This window comes from Oryctolagus cuniculus, chromosome 2 (assembly GCF_051225735.1).
Source record: "Oryctolagus cuniculus isolate XC-2025 breed Fujian yellow rabbit chromosome 2, ASM5122573v1, whole genome shotgun sequence".
NCBI classification, from domain to species: Eukaryota; Metazoa; Chordata; class Mammalia; order Lagomorpha; family Leporidae; genus Oryctolagus; species Oryctolagus cuniculus.
This window is the reverse complement of record NC_142868.1, coordinates 53,930,724-53,951,760: the sequence shown is the minus strand read 5'-3', so window position 1 is coordinate 53,951,760 and position 21,037 is coordinate 53,930,724. Positions and strand designations below refer to the sequence as shown.

At 36.4% G+C, this 21,037-nt stretch overlaps 1 pseudogene; it reads left to right on the top strand.

Moving 5' to 3' along the window:
• The first annotated feature begins 3,267 nt into the window (after positions 1-3,267).
• Positions 3,268-7,907, top strand: LOC100347211 (dnaJ homolog subfamily A member 3, mitochondrial pseudogene; annotated as a pseudogene).
• The last annotated feature ends 13,130 nt before the right edge of the window (positions 7,908-21,037 follow it).

The following is a 21,037-nucleotide window of genomic DNA, read 5'->3' as shown; positions in this document are numbered from 1 at the left end:
TTAGTAAGAAAGGTGCATAAGAGTGAGAGCTTTATTTAGGGGAGAGAAGTGAATGGGGGTTCATACCGAGCACCAGGAACCAGCCATGTGAATGAGCATTTAGGCCAGGAAGCGTAGAGCACATGGCCTTCAGGCAGGGCTACAGCAAGCCCTGTCCTAGCAAGAGGCCAGGGAAGAAGAGCAGGGCCAGACACACTGTGCCCTAGGCTTTTAACCCACTCCAAAGGGGAGTGGTTAATTAACCTGATTGGCTGGTGGGCACCCCGGTGTGGCCAGGTAGGGCAATGAGGCCACACAGGGGTGTGGCAAAGGCATCAGGTAGGAGGAGCATGAGGTCACACAGGGGCGTGGTCTTCCAGTTCACAAATCTGATCAATTTTAACCTGTATGCCTGCCTACTTCACGAGTATATTCATACTATTCTCTATATGTTCTATATAAGGGCTGCTTATGATCTACTTCCTGTATAATTTTCACAAACATTCAATTTAAGTGTCATTTATCTCATAAGCCATGATATGGACTACATAACAATTTGGCTGCTTAAGCCACAGAATCGAATACTTCCCAGTCCATTATTGTAGACCAGAAAAATTGTTGTCATAGTCTCTTGCATCTAAGCATTAGAAAAGGTCCTTGAAAAGGAGATGATAATTACATTCTTCCTAGAAAGATGAAGACCTGGAAAAAAATAGCTCATTACTGTTCATCTATGATATTTAATATTATATCATAGATTAAAATGAGAGTATGTTTCTCAAGTGTGTCACACTTACTAGGTGAGACCAAGGCAGATGCTCTATGTGGTGGCAGAAGTCTACTGAAAATATTATGACTTAATTTTATGTATTACAAATAATAATGCATTGATTTAAAGCAAGAGAATATACAGGGCAAGAGATTATAACATTCCAATTATTCATTCCAATTCATACAGAATACCAAGACAACAAAATTAAATAAAGAGTGTTGGTAGCCAAAATAGACGTCAGATCACTCCAACTGTAACTTTTACAGGATTTCCTGTGAAATGTTCACATAATGATTAGGTGAAATAGAAAGAAATTTCAATAATTATATCTATATTTGAACTGAATGATATCTATAATTGAACTGAATGCCTACTGAAGTACAAAAAATATTTTAGTTCATCACCTTGCTGTATTTTAAAATCTTCAAATACATATTGATCTACATAAAATATTTTAATATCTAAAATATTTGGGAGTAACTGATGAAGCTATGTCTTCACAGAGACACTTTATTCTCACTTTATTCCTCCTAGGAATGCAGATCCACTTGGCACTTACCAGTGTTTGTACGTATTAAAAGTTGGAAGACATTTAATGCAGGTGTGGTTGGTCACAGTCTTGTTTCACATATGATAAGGTTCCAGACCACTTCTTTCCCCAGGACATTTTTCTTACTACCAATCTTAGAGGAATAATAATGAAAATGAAAACACAAATAATAGCAGAAAGAGCTGTTTTTGAGTTCTCATTATCTCTCATTTATTGTGTTAACTTCATTATTCACATGATAACTTTTAATCCTTTCAAAACACCTCTTAGATGAATGTTATGATTTACAGCCCCGTAGAGAACTCTTTTGAAAGTGAATAGCTAGTTGAGCTTTGCATCATAAAAAGGACTATGTGAGGCAGTTGCTATGAGACTGAGAAAAGGTATTCCACAGAACTGAGGCACCCATTGGTTGCTCTCCCTTTTCATAGAAAAAAAAAAAAAACCATCAGGTAATTGTTAATGCTGAAAGTAAAATTAATATGTAATATCATCTCTGGGAGTATATTTAGTCTGTCAGCAGAGATATCCTTCTCATCAGTATTCCAGAAAGATGCTAAAATATGCATATCTGGGCAAGAATAAATGTTTCAATTTTTAGGACCATCCATCTAAACTATGTAATGTCACTGGAGACAGATATTTGCTGTAGCACACAAGTCATTCTCAGCCATCATATTTCTATAGATAGAGGAGGGCATTTTAAATATGTGTATTCTAATTAAGAAGTCTTGTTTTAAACATAGAACTGCCTACACTGTTTAATCATTTAATATTTTGTATCTTTTGCTTGATAGCCACACTCTATGGAAACATGATCTAGTTGACAACAACAAAAAATTATCAGGGAAAGCAATTATTCCTCATCATTCAAAAAGCTTACAAAAATGTCCTTTTAAATAAGTCATTATTGTGTTTTGGCTTTGTGCATTTCAATATGCCATTCTAATCAATATTTTATATTTTTTCAAATGAAATAACTGTTAGTTTGATGTTGAAATACAGGTTTACTTGTTTCAGTTGGAAAGAATGCATATTTAAAATATTTTTAAAAATGACTACTTTAACCTACTCCTGAGGTTTAAGGAATGATTATTTTATATTTAAAATATTGGTTTTAAGTTAAAATTTAGTGTCTAGTTAATAATCAAATGAGAACTAAAATATAGTGGTATACTTTATGATATAAAGGCACACATTTTTTTTAGAGAAACTAACCATGGATTAATGCAGGGTCTTTGTTTTCTTTCTTTCTTTCTTCCTTTCTTTCTTTCTCTTTCTTTCTTTCTTTCTTTTTCTTTCTTTCTTTCTTTTTCTTCTTTCCTTCTTTCTTCTTTCCTTTCCTTCTTTTCCTTCCTTCCTCCCTTCCTTCCTCCCTTCCTCCCTTCCTCCCTTCTTCCCTTTCTCCCTTCCTCCCTTCCTCCCTTCCTCCCTTCCTCCCTTCCTTCCTTTCCTTTTATCTGGGAGACACAGAGCCATAGTGATAGAGGAAGACAGAGAATTCCCATCTGCTTTTTCACTTTCAAAATTCTCGCAATGACTGGAGCTGGATCAGGCTGAAGCCAAAGGCCAGGAAGTCAATCAATGTCTCCCATTATTGCTGCCTCCCAGGATGGGCATTAGCAGGAAGGTGGAGTCAGGAATAGGACTGAGATTTGAAACCAGGTACACCAATATGAAATGAGTGCATCCCACGAGGAATGTTATCCACTAAACCAAATATACACACCAAGGAAATATTCAATAACAAAGCACCATTACATCATAGAGCATACTTATTAAGTTAGATAATTTTAATATAGACCAACATTTGACATCTACCACCAACACGTTACACATTTGCCCCTAAGAAAAAGTTTATAGCCTCAGATTTGCTTCTGAATATAGTTTGACAACTAAAGTAAGTGATTTGAACCAGAAATTTCAGATTCTTTTTATAAAGGAGAATCCTTGCTAAAATGGAAAAATGAGTAAGAATCTGGACTTCAAGGTGATTTAAAATTAATAGAAGGAAATAGTAACATATATGCATACCAGTTAATATATAAGCAAGATCTTTGTGGTTGCATTGAAGAGAAATTCCTTCTTTGAATGATCCAACAGTCTTTGCCTAGTATATAACATCAGCATAGCAGATGGGTACACAACAAGAGGAAGATATTTTAAATCATGAGTTGAATCACTAAAAGAGTATTACAAGATCTATTAGAATATTCCAAATATTTGTGTTTCTTGGTGCACAAAAAATGCCATGGCTGAAAAAGAATTTGTGAGATCAGTACCATTCACAATAGCCACAAGAAATTTGAATACCAAAAATGAAACCAAGGATGTGAAAGATCTTTACAATGAAAATTACAAAAGATTAAAGAAGGAAATAGAAGACACAAAAAATGGAAAAAATGTTCCATGATTATGGATTGGAGGAATTGATATCATCAAAATATCCATAGTACATAAAGCAATTTACAGATTCAATGCAATCTCTATCAAAATATCAAGGACATTCTTCTCAAATCTAGAAAAAAAATGTTAAAATTCATATGGAAACACAAGTGACCCTAAACAGCAAAAACAACCTTAAACAACAACAACAAAAAAAATGGAGGCAGCACAATACCAGATTTCAAGATGTAATACAGTTATAATCAAAACACCCTAGTACAGCCACAAAAACAGACATGTAAACCAATGGAACAGAATAGGAATCCCAGAAATTAATCCATGCAGCTACAACCAACTAATATTTGACAAACTAAAATCAATCCCTGGAGAAAGGAGTGTCTTCAACAAATGGTGTTGGGGAAATTATATCTACTCAGGTAGAAGCATGGGAAAAGACCCCTATCTTATACCTTATACAAAAATCAACTCACAGTGAACCATAGATCTAAAACTATGACCTGATATCATCAAACTATGAGGGGAAGACATTGGGAAAACTCTGCAAGACAGTGGCATGGGCAAAGACTTCTTGGAAAAGATCCCCAAAACACAGGAAATAAAAGCAAAAAGGGGCAAATGGGATTACATCAAGCTAAGAAGCTCTGTACAGCAAAGGTAACACACAAAACAATGACTGAAAATATATGCAAACTATGTGAGTGATAAAGGATTAATATCCAGGATCTGTAAAGAGCTCAAAAAACTCAACAACAATAGCAACTAAAATAAAAAAGAAAAAAAAAAAAAACCCAGTTAAGAAGTGGGCAAAGGATATGAACAGGCATTTTTCAAATGATAAAATACAAAAAATACAAATCACAAATGAACAAATTCTCAGGATCGCTATTCATCAGGGAAATGCAAATAACCACAATGAAGTTTCATCTCACCACAGTTAGAATGGCTATCATGGGGCCAGTGCTGTGGCACAGTAGGTTAAAGTCCTGGACTGAAGTGCAGGCATCCCATGTGGGTGCTAGTTCTAGTACCAGTTGCTCTTCTTCCGATCCAGCTTTCTGCTATGGCCTAGGAAAGCAGTAGAAGATGGCCCAAGTTCTTGGGCCCTTAAACCTATGTGGGAGATCCAGAAGAAGCTCCTGGCTCCTGGCTTCAGATCGGCACAGCTCCGCCAGTTGAGGCCATCTAGGTAGCAAACCAGTGGATGGAAGACCTCTCTCTGTCTCTACCTCTCTCTATAACTATGTCTTTCAAATAAATAAAATAAATATTTAAAAAAAATGGCTATCATCTAAAATTCAAAAAACAACAAATGTTGGTGAATATGTGGGGGGGGGGAGTACAAGAATACACTGTTGGTGAGAATGTGAACTAGTTCAACTGTTATAGAAGACAGTATAGAGATTCCTCAGAAATCTGAAAATGAATCTGCCATAGTACCAAGCTATCCCACTGCTGGGAATTTACCCAAATGACATGCAATCAGCACATGAAAGAGTTATCTGCTCCTCCATGTTTATTTTCATCTCAATTCATAATACATAACAAATAGATGACTCTAATTACTGAAGAAAGACTTTGTGGTAATTATACACAATGAAATACTACCCAGTCATAAAAAAGAATGAAAGCCTGTCTTTTGCAACAAAATGGATGGAACTGGAAAACATTATTTTCAATGAAATACACCCCAAAAAGACAAATATCATTTATTTTCTTTGATACATGGTAGTTTATATAGAATAAAAAATGTATAGGAATGAAACAGACTTGTAATTTTATTGTTGTTTTTAGTCCTTATTTATACTCCTGCGGAATTATAGTCCTCCTATTTATCACTTGCTGATGTTATTGTTAGTGGCCTATTAAGCCTGTGATTATAGAGTGGATTTAAATTATGCTTTTATAAGAATTGTAGGGAAAAAAAGGAAGGAAGGAGGGAGGTGGGGGGAGTGTTATTAAATTCTTAGAATTGTTCTTTTGAAATGAGATCTGTTCTCTGTATTCATAAAAATAAAAAATAAAATTCAATAGAAAGAAACACATTGGCCAAAGGAGAACAGATTAATTAAAGAGATTAGAAAGATGCTGCAAATTTTTAGCATACACTTGTCTCCCATTCTGTTTCATTTTGTTTTTAGCATGTGAAAGGTGTTACACTGCTACATTGATAGGCATAATTTTAGCATGAAGATTTCTTAGAGGCTGAACAAGCAGATGGCAATCATGATGAATAATTGCTTCCATCTCTAAGTAGAACCACAGCTTCCCAGCAAAAAATAATAGTTTGTATTTTATTAAGCCTGTGGCATAGAAGCAAGAAGTATCAAGAAAATAAGACAATTAATCAAATCCATTGCTAAATCAGCAAAGATGTTGAGAACAACATATTTAAATACTTCATGATTACAAAGGTAATGAGTCTTATAAATTGTGTACACAAATAGAAAAGGAGAGGAACAAATGATATCATGGAAATACCTCATGTAGGAACAACTTGAGAATCAAGGAATTCTATTAGCAAATTATATTTTAAGGAAAAAGTCTTAAGAACAGAATCTATTGCTATCCAATGATGTGGATAAGTGGGGCTAAAACAGTTATAAAAAGTAAGTCCTAAATGAGTGACTGAGAAAATGTAAGTATTCAGATGTTAAATTAGTTACATCCTTTTTCTCCATTTTTCATGTCTCAAAAAATTCACCTACTTTTTATTTATTTTTAAAATGTATTTTTAGTTCTAAATCTGTTTCTATAAGATTTGACATTTTCCTTATTTTGTTTAAAAAGTCACACACTGAAAATACGCTTATAAAATAATTGATTCTAAGAATTGATTTGCTAACATCTTCTTGATCACTACTAGATTTACATTTAGTGATTTCCTTTACCTTCTTAGGTAAGAAAATAGTTTTTACCTTTTCAGATTCCAAGGTTGTTGGCAATAACACCTTTGAAAGTTTGTTGGAATGTTAGTTAAGGCAATTACAACTTGATTCACTTGACTTAGTACAGAAGTACCGAAATAAATTGTATAACAAGTGCCCTTTTAGCCAAAGAAGCTTATTATCAGATTTTAGGAGTGCTTCAAAATGCCAGCCAGTAAGATATCAAGAAAGCCTATTACCAGCTTGCCAAGAAATATCACCATGACATGAATAAGGAAGCAGAAAGGAGAAGTTCTCCCAGCTGGCAGAAGCCTATGAGATGCTGAGTGAGGAGATTAAGAGGAAGCAGTAGGATGCCTAGGGCTCCACTTGGATTGATCCAGGGGCCAGCAGCCCTGGGCAGAGCTACTGGAGAGGTGGCCCCACTGTTGACCTTGAGGAGCTGTTCCGAAAGATCTTTGGGGAGTTCTCATCTTCATTTGGAGATTTCCAGGGCATCTTAGATCAGCCTCAGGAATACATCTTGCAGTCTGACATTCAATCAGGCGGCCAAGGGTGTCAACAAGGGGTTCACTGTGAATATCACAGACACATATGAGCACTGGGACAGGAAGGGGAATGAGCCTGGCACCAAGGTGCAGCACTGCCACTAGTGTGGCAGCTCCGGCATGGAAATCATCAACACCTATCCTTTTGTAATGCACTCCAGGTGTGGGAGATGTGGTGGTCATGGCTCTATCATCACGACTCCCTGTGTGATCTGCAGGGGAGTGGGAAAAACCAAGCAGAAGCGGGTGGCGATCCTGGGGCCTGCAGGAGTCGAGGATGGCCTGTGAGAATGCCTGTGGGAAAAAGAAAATTTTGCCACGTGCAGGATGCAGAAAAGCCCCGTGTTCCAGAGGAACAGCGCATACATCCACTCCCACCTCTAATTCTGCAGCTCAGGCCATTCTTGGGGGGAAGTCAGACCTCAAATGCTGTGCTAGACAATCAACGTGACAATCCCCTCTGGGATTCAGGCAGATCAGAAGATTCAGCTGACTGGGAAAGGCATCCCCAGGATTAGCAGCTACGGCTACGGAGCTCACTGCATTCATGTCAAGATCAGAGTTCCAAAGAGGCTAACGAGCTGGCAGCAGAGCCTGATCTTGAGCTATGCAGAGGATGAGACTGACGGGAGGGGACAGCGAATGGCGCCACCCACAGAAGCACCACTGGCAGCACCACGGACAGCTCCACAGGAAGCAAGGCTAGGCCAGCGACTGAGGAAGACAAGGGATTCCTTTCCAAAATTAAGCAAATGTTTACCTCCTGATTTCCCAACCGAGGAAAACGTTGTATGGGAAACTAGGCCAGAAAGCAGCAACTCCTCCCTGTGGCCAGGCCAGGCAGGAAGATTCTGGAAAAGCAGCAAAATCATATGACAACCCATTTCTCCTCAGAAGGTCATGGAGGACAGCTCTTGAGCAGTAAGATGCAAAGCCAAGGGCTGCAGAGCACTCATGTCCATAGGTGGGTGAATCAGCCCCTCTGGCTCAGGCAGGGTGAGACACATCGACACTTCTTGCAGCACTAAACTCTGATCTGGAATCCAGTGTGGCGGTCATAGTTAGAACAGTATGAAGCCTTAAGCTGCACCGAGTTGTGAAATGATTGATTTTCCTCCCAGCAAACCTGTGGGAGGTTCTGGAATAAGTGCTTCCTGACAGGCTGTCTTCATCAGAAGCCGGGGGCCCCACACCCACCAGTGCCTTCCTCCCCCTTACAGGCTCTGCAGGGTAAGTTGCTGTAGTTCCCACAGGTACAGAGCAGCTGGAAGCCAGTGTGATCTGGGAAGGCCCTGATGAAAGCCAGAGGGTTCCTGGAGGCTCTACTCCTGTCCACATGTGTGGTGGTCCTTGGCAGGTTGGGCAGTCTTTCCTCCCACTTCACCTTGGGACAGCCACTGGTCCCCACCTGTTGTGTTCTGTTGTCCTGAGCAGGTGTGGTGACTCCTGCCCTTCTGAGCCATCACCATGGCCAGGCATACTTCAACCATAGTGAGAAGTTGGTTCTACCCACTTACACTATTTGACATCCGTTTCCAAGATATATTTAAATTATTCAATGCTAAGAATCAATGTCTGCTTGTGTAAAATTTAAAAAATGGAGCAAAGGGACCATCATTCTGATGTCGCTGGTAAAGCTGCACCCATGACACCGCTATCACTTATGGGTGTCAGTTTGAATCTCAGCTGCTCCTCTTCTGATCCAACTCCAGATAATGGCCTGGGAAAAGCAGAAGAAAATGGCCCAAGTGCTGGGGCCCATGCCACACATATGAGAGTCCTTGAAAAGGCTCCTGGCTTCTGCTAGGTACAGTTCTGGCCGTTGCAAAAATCTGGGGAGTGAACCAGTGGATGAAAAATCTGTTTCTCTCTCCCATGTCTCTGTAGCTCTTTCAAGTAAATAAATAAATAAATAAATAAATAAGAAATGGAGAAAAAACTTCAATAAATCTTTCTCTAGATGCTGATGATCAATAAAGAGTACTAAACACCACCAGTCAGCTGAGAAATAACTGAAATAACCAAGAGACAAATATCCAAGTAAATATGTTTATAATTGATCAATATATTTGAGTATACTCAGCAATAAACCAGAATAAATTATTGATTCAAGCTATAACAGTTTGAATCTCAAATATAGTTATGCATTTAAATAGTTCAGACTAATGAAAAGCACATATCTCTGTCATCTATGTAATGTTTTATAAAAATTTAAGTAACAGAAATTCAAAAAGTAGATCAGTAGTTGCATATGATTGATGATGGTGGAATAAAATAGGAGATTTCAAAGGGATACACAGAAATCTTCAGGCTTGATAGATGCATTTGATATGTTGATTGCAGAAATTGTTTTCCGGATTCTTGCAATGTCAAAATATTTAAAATGTTACTAATATACATAGTTAATGATATATCAAGTATGTTTCAATAAAGCTTTTTATTGAGTTTATTTCTTATTAAAATATGTAATTTTCACAACTTTTTTTCTGACAGCAGTATGTAATTTTTTGGCATGAGCAGAAAAGTACTGTAACTTTGGGAGTTTAGATTCCTGTGTTTTATAACTACCCATGTAAATCTGAACTCAAGATCTCATATTTCAGTGCTGCATACTCTGTTAAATGTGCAGTGGTATTTAATAGATGATTACTGATGCTTCTATGGTAAATTATAGTAAGTGGACATTAGTTGTTGATAAAAACAACAAAACTTGAATTATGCAGATACATACACATGCAGATGACTGTATTTTGAAAGCTTATGAATCTATATATAATTAAATGCATATGTAGAAATATTCTGGATCATAACATGTGTATTATAATTATGTAGAAATATTTCAGATTGTAATATGAGTTGCAGGTTACATTTTAATATTAAAATTTAGTATTAAATCATAATCTGAGTATATTTAATTATAACATACTCCACCTCAATATTTCCAATTTTTTAAAAAGATTTCTTAGATTTTCAAGAAATGCTATTTTATGCACATTAAAGTATATATAGTTTTTAACAAGAAAAATATAATGATGTAAATCATTACCTACAAGAGAAATTTATTTTACATTTAAAATTAACATGTAGCTGCTTATAAAATATGTGCTATTAGATTGTACCTGTTTTCTCCCTCATTGAAAGAACTGAATGGGCTTAAGAAATTGGTTTACTTGTTTAATTGTGAAAGTTTATCTTGTTTAACTCAATATTCTTTCTTTTGGAATCCTTCCTAAGTATGATAAAATATTTTAACTTATGAAGCTCAAGAAGAAATTAATGTTCTGTCGAGCAGTATACTAACCCCTTGGTTTGAATCCATCCATATTTGTCTAATAAAGGCATGAATCTTGGTTTAAGAAATGACATTTTGCTTTAACTATTGTTCTGGTGAAAAGACTTTTTTTGTCAATACTCTGTTCAATGAAATCTATTTCCTTCCTTATAATTACTGTCTTACAGTTTCTGTGTGTATTCCAGATTTATTGTTAAGTATTTTGCTGTATGGGAAAAAAGAAAATGAATGTGTAGTTTTAAGTTTAGAAGTAAATTATGAGAAATTAAAATAGTTTCAAAGTTTACTAACTGGATAAGGGTATCTCTTATTTCTCATTCTTCCTTTTGATTTGGCAGTTTCTAGAAACATCAACCAAATGAAAAAAAAAGAACCAAATAATTTTGGTTAGTGGTGGTTTATGGGTCTTTGTTTATCTCTGTATTTATCTCAGGGGAATTAATATTTGAGTTTCAGTTAGTTGAGTTTTAGTGTCTCAATAGAGAACTAGCCATTTATTAAGCTATAAGAAATTAAGTCAGTAATGCAAATTATTTATGTAACTGTTAATTATGTAATTAAATGTTTTCTCTGAAATGACTACAATTTAAATATGGAAAATTCAATCTCCATGTTTATGATTATGCAGTGAATGCTGAAATTACTACTCCAGGCAGACTAATCACCTTTTTGCATAGCTAAGACATTGAGTCTCCTCCTAGAAAGATGATGGAAGGAAGATGTATGGGCAGGGTATCTTTGTGAACTGATTTAGGGAAAAAGAATTAGTCATGATGTTGTGGGCTAAGTTGGACCTAAATTTCTATTCCAGACTCTTGCCTTTTATTTAGAGAGCAATTCTAAGTACAGGCACAAAGATGACATGCAGTGTGATAAGGTTTATTTACAAAGTGAGAAAAATACATGGGCACATGAGGGCTTTATTTGGGGAGAGTGGGCCAGGAAAGGAAAAGAGAGACTTCTATTCCCTTGCTCACTCTAGGCCCAAAGAGAGAGAGAGAGAGAGAGAGAGAGAGAGAGAGAGAAAGCGAGAGTGCTTCTGTTTTACCTGGCTTTATATGAGCTTAGAAAATAGAAGTGTTTACATGATACCAGTCCCAGGTTCTGGGTAAGGGGAAGTGCTTTCTGTGGAAGGGGTCACCAAATTGACAGACAGGTAGATGTGGTAACACAAAGCAGGGGAGGTGCGGTTTTCAGCTCATGAACTTAAATTATCTATCTTACTTATCCCATATCATTCCCCACTAAGAGATTTCTGACCTTTAATCTTAAGGGGATGCTGAATGTTGTAGACTCATTATATCTTTATATCTTCTGTATCTACTTTCTGATGATCATGGGTATGGGACTTGTCTATCTTGGGTCTGGACATCTCTTCCTAGCTCATCTAATAAATCCATTGCATGAGCTGGAAAATTTACAGTCACTGTCAATGGCTCTGTCCCCTGCATTTTCACAATTACTTTCAGAAGTTGTTGAATTCTGAAACACAAAAAGTTATCAATCAGTATGAGCAAAATGTAAGTGTTTACATGGTACCGCACCCAGGTCCTAGAGAAGGGGAAATACCTTTAGGGGAAGGGGGCATCTGATTGATAGGTAGGTGGATATGGTAACATGGAGCAGGAGAGGTGTGGGATCCAGCTCATGAACCTAAATTATCTGATTTATCCCATATCAATGAGAGTATTTGGTTAGTGCTTATGTCTGCTTAAAGTTTGAAGCATTTAAAGAAGACTCATGTCAGAAGAGTGATTCTGAGCACCTGCTTACCATTCTGTAATTTTGATTACATCAGATATTTTGTTCTCTAAAATTTTGTTCATTTAATTTAATTTAATTTAATTTTTGGACAGGCAGAGTGGACAGTGAGAGAGAGACAGAGAGAAAGTAATTTAATTTTTTAAATATTCATTTTATTTATTTGAAAGGTAGAGTTACAGAGAGAGGGAGAGGTAGAGATCTTCCATCCACTGATTCACTCCCCAAATGGATGCAACGGCCAGGGCTTGGCCAGGCCAAAGCTAGAAGACAGGGTGCAAGGGCTCAAGGACTTGGGTCATCTCTAGGCACATTAGGAGGGATTTGGATCAGAAATGGAGCACCTGAGACTTGAACTAGTGACCATATGGGAGGGTAGTGTTTTAGGTGGTGTCTCAACCTTTTATGCCACAATGCCGATCCCAATTTTGCTCATTTTAAAAACTGAGGATATTAGTTTCCATTCTTTAACATACAATTGCTGTGAAAACCTAATAAGAAAGGAACTGTTTTAAAGGATTTTTAAAATCTTCAAAAATTGCTAAGCCATTTGAATATATTCTAGGAATAATTATTTTCTGTAGAACACAACACAGCCTTTGTGCTACACGTCACTATAAAATGGGCAACTATCATGCAGTGATATTTACTTCTCTAACAAGGTGCAGAGTATTTCAGTTAGTTGTATTTTGCTTTCACTCCATCCCTCTAAGAGTTGACATTAACATTTTCTATGCTTAATAAGTTCAAGAAAATTGTTAAAGGTTACATAGCTGACAAAAATGTGAGGTTAAAACTCTCATTTTGGGGCTGGTGTTTGGCTTTAGTGACTGCGTGATATGCCTACTTGCCATATGTGAATGTCTAGGTTTGAGTCCCAGCGCCTCTTCCTATCTCATGTCCTGTTAATGCGTACCTTGTGAAGTAGGATCAGATGACTTGAATGCACGTGTCCTTTCCACCCACATAGGAGGCTTAGAGTGAGTTACAAGCTCCTGGATTTGATAGAGCTCAGCAGAAGCTATTATAGACATTTGGGAGCATTGGTAGCAGAGAGAACTGCCTCTGTTTTTCTCTCTGACTTTCAAATAAGAAGAAAATAAGTTACTTTTTAAATTATCTTTTTATTTTATTGTGAACATGGAAGACTTTCCATACTATTGGAGATGATTTAGGTTTTGAGACATCTTCTTTACACAGTTTTTCCTTTTTCCTCCCTCTCATTTCTGTTTTCCTTCCTCATTCTTTGGATCCTGACTGTAAACTAACTAACTGGTCTGGTGCTGTGACACAGTGGGTTAAGCTGCCATCTGCACTGCCAGAATCCTGTATCAAGGTTGGTTTGAGTCCCTGCTGCTCCACTTCTGATCCAGCCCCCAGTTAATTCTCTGGAAAAGCAACAGAGGATGAATCAAATGCTTGGGCCCCTGTACCCACACTTAATATCTGGAAGAAATTCCTGGTTCCTGGATTTGACCTGGCCCAGCCTGGTCATTGCAGCCATTTGAGGAGTGGACTAGTGGATAGAAGATCTCTCTCCTCTCTCTCTCACTGTAACTCTGACTCTCAAATAAATAAATAAATCTTCTTTAAAAAAACACCCTAAATAACCAATTTTATTGCAGTGAATTAGTAAAGAATACATTTTTGGTTTAACTACAAGGTTTTCATTGTCTCAGACCAACACTTTTTTATTTGCCTGATATCATGATTGCATTCTCTGGCCAGATGTTAATTTATACAACATTTGTAATCTCAATATCCACTATCTCTGCTGGAAATGTACTTAATGTGCTATCTGACTAATCTTCCTTTGAATAATAAGCTGCTGCTCATAAATTTACCAGCCAAATATTCTAGATTTGTTGAATAAATACAGATGCAACATAGTCTTATTCTCTTTTTAAATGTTTTTATTTGCTTTCACCATACTTGAAAGGCAGAGAATTAGAGAAAGAGAGAGAGAGAAACTCCCATCCAGTGATTCACTCAACAAATGATGGAAATGGCCAGGCCCAAGCCAAGCTTAAGCTAGGAGCTTGGAACACACCAGTCTGGTCTCCCACAATGATATTGAAAGTTGATCCAGAACTTGAACCAGGCACCCAGATATGGGATCTGGGTTTCCACATGAGCAAGTTAACTACTGAGCCAAATGACCACCATTAGCTTTATTCTTTTTGGATTTTTTTATGTTGATTTTTTTTGTACAGTGACCCATGCCTATTAAATTCTATGAAAGGCAATTTTGATCTATCTAGACCAAAGACACTAAATCTTTTTTGAGAATCCTTAACTGACATGTCTTTGTCCCTGCAAAACATTCGTTTTCTGAACTTTTCCTCAATTTTATTTTTATCAAGTACCTTCATTTTTCCATTATTCACTTGCTTGCCTGGTATAGAATTCTTGCAAGCTTCTCGTGTTCCACTTTTATATAACCCCAGTAGATTTTTACATCTCTTAATTTTCTGTTATATTAATGTTCCCCAGGTTCACCATGAACATTTCCTGACACAGAACAGATTAACTTTTTATCCATTGAATATTGATTAATATGGTGGATCATATCATTTAGAAATCAAAATTATGTCTAAATAAATTATGTTGAGGATGAAATACTATTGCTTGTATATTCTGTCAATAAACATAATTTTTAAATATACATATTGATAATTCCATTTCAGTTTAATATTTCATAATATCAAATTGGAAAAAATATCCACTCAAAGCAAAAATAAACTATGAGCCACTGTAATTTAATTTAATTTTAAAAAATCAAATGGCTTGTAAAAATATCAGAAATGTTAGAGAGGGGGTCAGCATTGTGGCATATCAGGTTAAGTCATTGCCTGCAATTCTGGTATCCCATGTGGGTGTTGCTTTGAATCTCAGCTGCTCCACTTCTGATTCATGTCCATTCTATTGCACCTGGTAAAGCAGAGGGAGATGGCCCAAGTGCTTGTGTCCCCGAACCCATGTGGGAGACCTGGAAGAAGCTCCTGGCTGCTGGCTTCAGCCTGGCCCAGCCCTGGCCATTGTGACCATTTGAGGAGTGAAGTAACTGACAGGGTCTCTCTCTCGCTCACTCTCTCTCTCCCCTTAAGACTGCCTTTCAAATAAATAAATCTTTTTTATTATTTTTTATTTGACAGATAGAGTTAGAGACATTGAGAGAGAAAGACAGAGAGAAAGGTCTTCCTTCTGTTGGTTCATTCCCCAAATGGCCGCTATGTCCGGCTCTGTGCTGATCCGAAGCCAGGAGCCAGGTGCTTCTTCCTGATCTCCCTTGCGGGTACAGGGGCCCAAGGACTTGGGCCATCCACTGCCCTCCCGGGCCACAGCAGAGAGCTGGACTGGAAGAGGAGCAGTCAGGACTAGAACCTGGCACCCAAATGGTATGCCTGCACTGCAGGTGGAGGATTATCTTAGTGAGCTATGGCGCCAGCCCCTATAGATAAATAAATCTTTAAAAATAAAATAGTAGGCCAGCACTGTGGTGCAGTGGATTTTTTTTATTTTTATTGATTTTAAAAATAAAATAAAGAGAAATGTTAGGAAAAAAATCAATGTAAGGCTACACTAATATAGTAACTGTAAGAAAATCTCCATGTTAGCAAGGTAGTGCTGTTGTTGGAAAGATTTTGTGTGAGCAAGAAGCCAGGAGTCCTAGCTTTTCAGTCATGCTGCTGCAGTAATTATAATTATCACTATCATATCATGGTATAGATTTATTACATTTTGTGCAAATGTATCTCTCTTTGCCTTTATTGCTTCCAGATTTAGACCAGAGGGAAGAATTTATGCTTCAGTATGAAACTGTTTCATGGCTTACATTTTTCACTTTGAGTACATAAATAGTTACAATTTTATATTTATATTTTAATCCATTGGGAATTTATCAGTATATATTATAGAATCAACTTTCTCATTTAATTTAAAAATTCATATTTCTCCATTGATCATATATATGATAAGCTAAATTCCCACATGAATTTATTTATATACAGTTTTCCAAAGGTCTCTATAATTCTTATTGTTTGGGGAATGATACCCTAATTGCTTTCCATTCTGAAGCATCTTCTTAAGAATGTTTGCATAGTCAATATCTTAAAGGACATAGAAATATAATTTCTCTCTAAAACAAAGGACTGGTATAGTCACTGCCTATTACATAAATGTTGGGTTTTCTAACCTCAAGATTACTCAAGATCACAGAAAGCAGATATTATTGCTCTATTTCCATGTTGCCCTGTTAGAATTGGGATTTGGAGAAAGACACAAATAAAGGCAACGTGGCTGTTTTTATTGTTGTGTGACATATACTGTCCAGCAACTCTGTCCCAGGATTCTGCAAACTTCTATCAACATCAATGAAAATATAACAACATTGCAAGTTACTTTGTAAATAAGGTTAAGTTTCAGACTTTTTTGTCATTACTTAGATTACCTGAGAACTTTCTTTGTTCTAAATTTTTGTGAATTGACTAACACTACACTATTTGAACTACAATGGCTTTATGGTATGTCTTAATGTCTGAAAAGGCTACATCCTCTTCTACCTTTTTTAGCAATCACTTATTCTTGATTTGTTTTTACAATTACTTAAATAAGCTCACTAAGTGTCTGGGGAAATTTAATTTATATTTTACTGGATTCTTGAATAAAAAAGTAAAGACATTAATTAGTTGGGAATAATTAGTTTCATGAAGTTGAATCCTTCTAATGAAGGATGTGATAGAATCCTCACCCCCTTTTTTTAGGCATGTAGATGCAGAATTCAGCATAGTTAAAAATTTTTCTTATATGCAATTGCCCATTTACTCTTAAGATTCTATTATCTGACTTTTTAAATTGTGTCTTCCATAGGTCCCATCTGATTCTGAAACAACTTTCTTCTTATTAGTTAATTACGAGAAGGATTTTCTTATTCTCTAAAGCATTGTTATTTGCTTTTCTTGAGTTTTCAAGGCATTCCCCTGTATCATCCTCGATAGTTTTACATATTATTTTACCAGTCATTTGTCCCTACATACTTTCTTTTTTTATAACTACCTTGAAAAACTCTTCCCCTTCCCCCAAATATCAATTTGTAATGGTGTTAGTGTGCATTCTTAAATGTTACTCTTTAGTGATAAAGTCCCTAGCTTTCTTCCAATAAGTATCCTGCTTTTGAGTCTTATATAATTAATACATGTAGTACACAAATCTTCTCACATATATATGTGTATATATAAATATATTAAGAAAACATCTACTTAGTTATGCTGAATGCTTTTAGCATGAAAAAATAGTGCATTATAAAATTGATTTCTAGTGTCTAAAGGGATCTATGAATGTTTTTAAATTTATTTGTATACTAGATGTAAATGGAATCCTACATATAAAACAATTTAAAAATATTGGTATTATCCATACTTCTAAAATATTGTGGAATTTCTCTCTGAAACTATGTAGAACTCATCCTATTTGAACAGACTTTCTTTTGACAACTTTATGTCTTTTATTGAAGTTCTCAGGGATACAATATTTTCTTGAGTTCTTACATGGTCAGTTTTTTAGTCACTTTGATATATAAAATGCTGCTTGGCTACATATCCAGTTGTGGTGCACATTTCCTTCTTGAGCATTTTTGAGCTACGAGTTCCCTGTCTTATTTCACTGAACAGTGCTGAAAAGCTCGATATCAATCTAATTTTGTTTCAGCAGTGATTTCTTTAACAACTAGTCTTTGTGTTGTTTTGTTTGCCTCTACACACGGATAATTTTAAATTCTCATTAAAACTTTAAAGTGTAATAATTTTTCTGTATATGTTTTGGGTCCAATTCTTTTTACTATATCTTCTCACAAATAGTGTTTTTGTTTAGGTTTTCTTTTATGTCCAGAGATTTGTATGCTCTGTGGATTTCTGTCTTCTCAGCTTTGTGCTCTGAAAAGATGACAGATAGGAGGCTTGCTTATTCAGCAAGTAATGTGCCAGTGGAGTGTGCTATTTGGTTTTCTGGTCTGTCTACAGACATAAGTGGACTTTGGGGATATTTAATGTTGCAGTGTTCCAAGGCATGACAGAGTCATAAATTCTAATCAGGTCACGGGGAGACGTATACTGCAAAAGGCAGTAGCTCAAGACAGAGAAGCCTGCGTGATGGACCCCTGGCACCATAGGCATTTGAAAACATCCTTCTGAAATAGAACAGACTCAAGGATAAAAAGGAGCTGGCACTCTAAGAACAAGCTTTTGTCCACATATTACTGGTGTGCTGGAATCCACCAAGGCTTAGATTTTAGAAAAATATCAGTTTGCTACAGTTTTATAGTAGAGGGTAATGAAAAAGCTATTTTAAGACAGGATAATTCCTCATATAGAGAGATGTTCTGGGAGATATTGAGCTAACAAGTTAACTTAGACCTGTTTAAATGGTAATTGAAAATCAATTATCTTGTTATATCCTGTTACTATAAGCTTCCTTATCTCAAAATGCAATCTTCTGTTTGTACACCTTGATTCACATCCACATTTTACCAACAGAGGCAACTTAGCAAACTTGATCCGTAGTTTATCTCTTTCTTCATTCAGTTTAGGATCTTGTACATTGCTCCTTATTTCTGTTTTGGCCACTGTTAAAAATGTGTTAAAAATGAATGCATATGGAAGTCCTGAGGCAAAACAAAGAAGATCATTTAAGTGTTACCTTTTTGTTAGTGTTAGTTATCACCTTACTAATCCAAAATAGAACAATGAAAGGTAAGATATATTATTTATAGAGCATCACGTAGTAGATTTTTTTCTCAGTTATCTTTGACATCAGTTCAATACTTTGAAAATATAAAGACAATGAAATTATAAACTGTTATTCAATTGCTTATTTGCTCCAGTGTCAAGTTCTATTTGGGTAAACTAAATTTAATTTTTAACATCTAGCTTTTATTTAAAGTCTTTTTTATCCATTTTTATTTATTTGAAAGCAGAGCAACAAGGAAAGAGACAGATATACAAAGACATATTCCAATCCCTGGTTCACTCTCAATGTCCTCAATACCCAGGGTGGGCCAGGCAGGTCAGGAGCTAGGAACTCTGTCTGGGTCTCCCACATGAGTAGCAATACTCAAGTACTAGGGCCAGCATCTGCTGCCTCCCAGTGTAGAAATTATCAGGAAGCGGGATTAGAAGTAGAGGCAACTAAACAGCACTCTGGCCTCAGAATCAACCCTTAAGGCATTCAGATCTGGCTAAAAAGCCCATGAGAGTTTTTCAGACATGGAAAGCCAAGACACTGTGGCAAAAAAAATGACCTAAATGAAAGATCTCTGTGAGTGAGATCCCAGTGGAAAGAACGGGCCATCAAAGAAGGAGGTACCTTTCTCTGAAGGGAGGAGAGAACTTCCACTCTGACTACGACCTTGTCTAAATAAGATCGCAGTTGGCAAACTCAAGAGCCTTCCATAACCTTGGGGGCTCATGACAAGAGCCTCGGGTGATTACTGACATCAACTGTTAAATCAACAACGGGAGTCACTGTGCCCTTACTCTCCATGTAGGATCTCTGTCCTTAATGTGTTGTACTATGCAAATTAATGGTAAAACCAGTATTCAAACAGTACTTTATACTTTCTGTGTCTGTGTGTGTGCAAACTGCTGAAATCTTTCCTTAGTATATACTAAGTTGATCTTTTGTATATAAAAATAATTAAAAATGAATCTTAATGAATAATGGGATGGGAGAGGGAGTAGGAGATGAGATGGTTTGCAGGTGGGAGAGTGGTTATGACGGGAAAAACCGCTATAATCCAAAAGTTGTACTTTGGAATTTTATATTTATTAAATAAAAATTTAAAAAAAGAAGTGAAGGCAAAACTTGATCCCAGGCCATCTTATATGGGTTGTCATTGTATCAAGCAGTGGCTTAGCCTACTACACAACACCTGCCACTAACATCTAGCTTTGAATTCAAGTTTTATGTACATGTAAATCTCTACTATATTAAAGCAAGTTATTTTATCCAGATTGCAAAAAACAGATATTATAACATTCAGCTACGCATCTGAAAGTATAAAATGCACTCTTATTAAATTTGCAATTAAAACTTATTTTTTGTTAATCACTAAAAATTAGATAACACAACTTACATAAAGAATTTAAAGTAGCGCATTTGCTCTGCATTTTCAAATGTTGCTAAAAGCACCGAGGTGAAAATAACTTCTAAATGTAAATGCTTGTTCTCACTTATTAGAATAAGACCAAAGCAGGGGGAAAGATATTTTCTAATACCTAATCTCATAGAACCAAAATCTTTAGTGGTATAATAATGTTGAGATTAATGAATATTTCATTAAAATTAGTTAAAACTTAAATAACTTGACTATTTTACATTTCATAAAGTTTCACCTTAAAAATATATATCAAGGGGCCAGCACTGTGAAGTAGTAGCTGACCCTTTGCCTGTGGTGCCAGCAGTCCATATCATCACCAGTTCGTGTCCCGGCTGCTTCTCTTCCAATCTAGTCTCTGCTGTGGCCTGGGAAAGCAGTGAGAACTGGCCCATGTGCTTGGGCCCTTGCATTCATGAGAGATACAAATAAAGCCCCTGGCTCCTGGCTTTGGATGGGCCTGGCTCTGGCCATTGTGGCCATTTGGGCAATGTACCAGCAGAGAGATGATCTCTCTCTCTCTCTCTGTCTCTCCTTCTCTCTGTAATTCTACCACCCAAATAAATAAAGCCTTAAATATATGATATATATGTGAATGTTATTTTATATAATTTATATATCATTTTATATCAAAATGATACTGGCGGCATTTGGCATAGTTGTTAGGGTATCCTTATCTCACACTGTAGTAACTG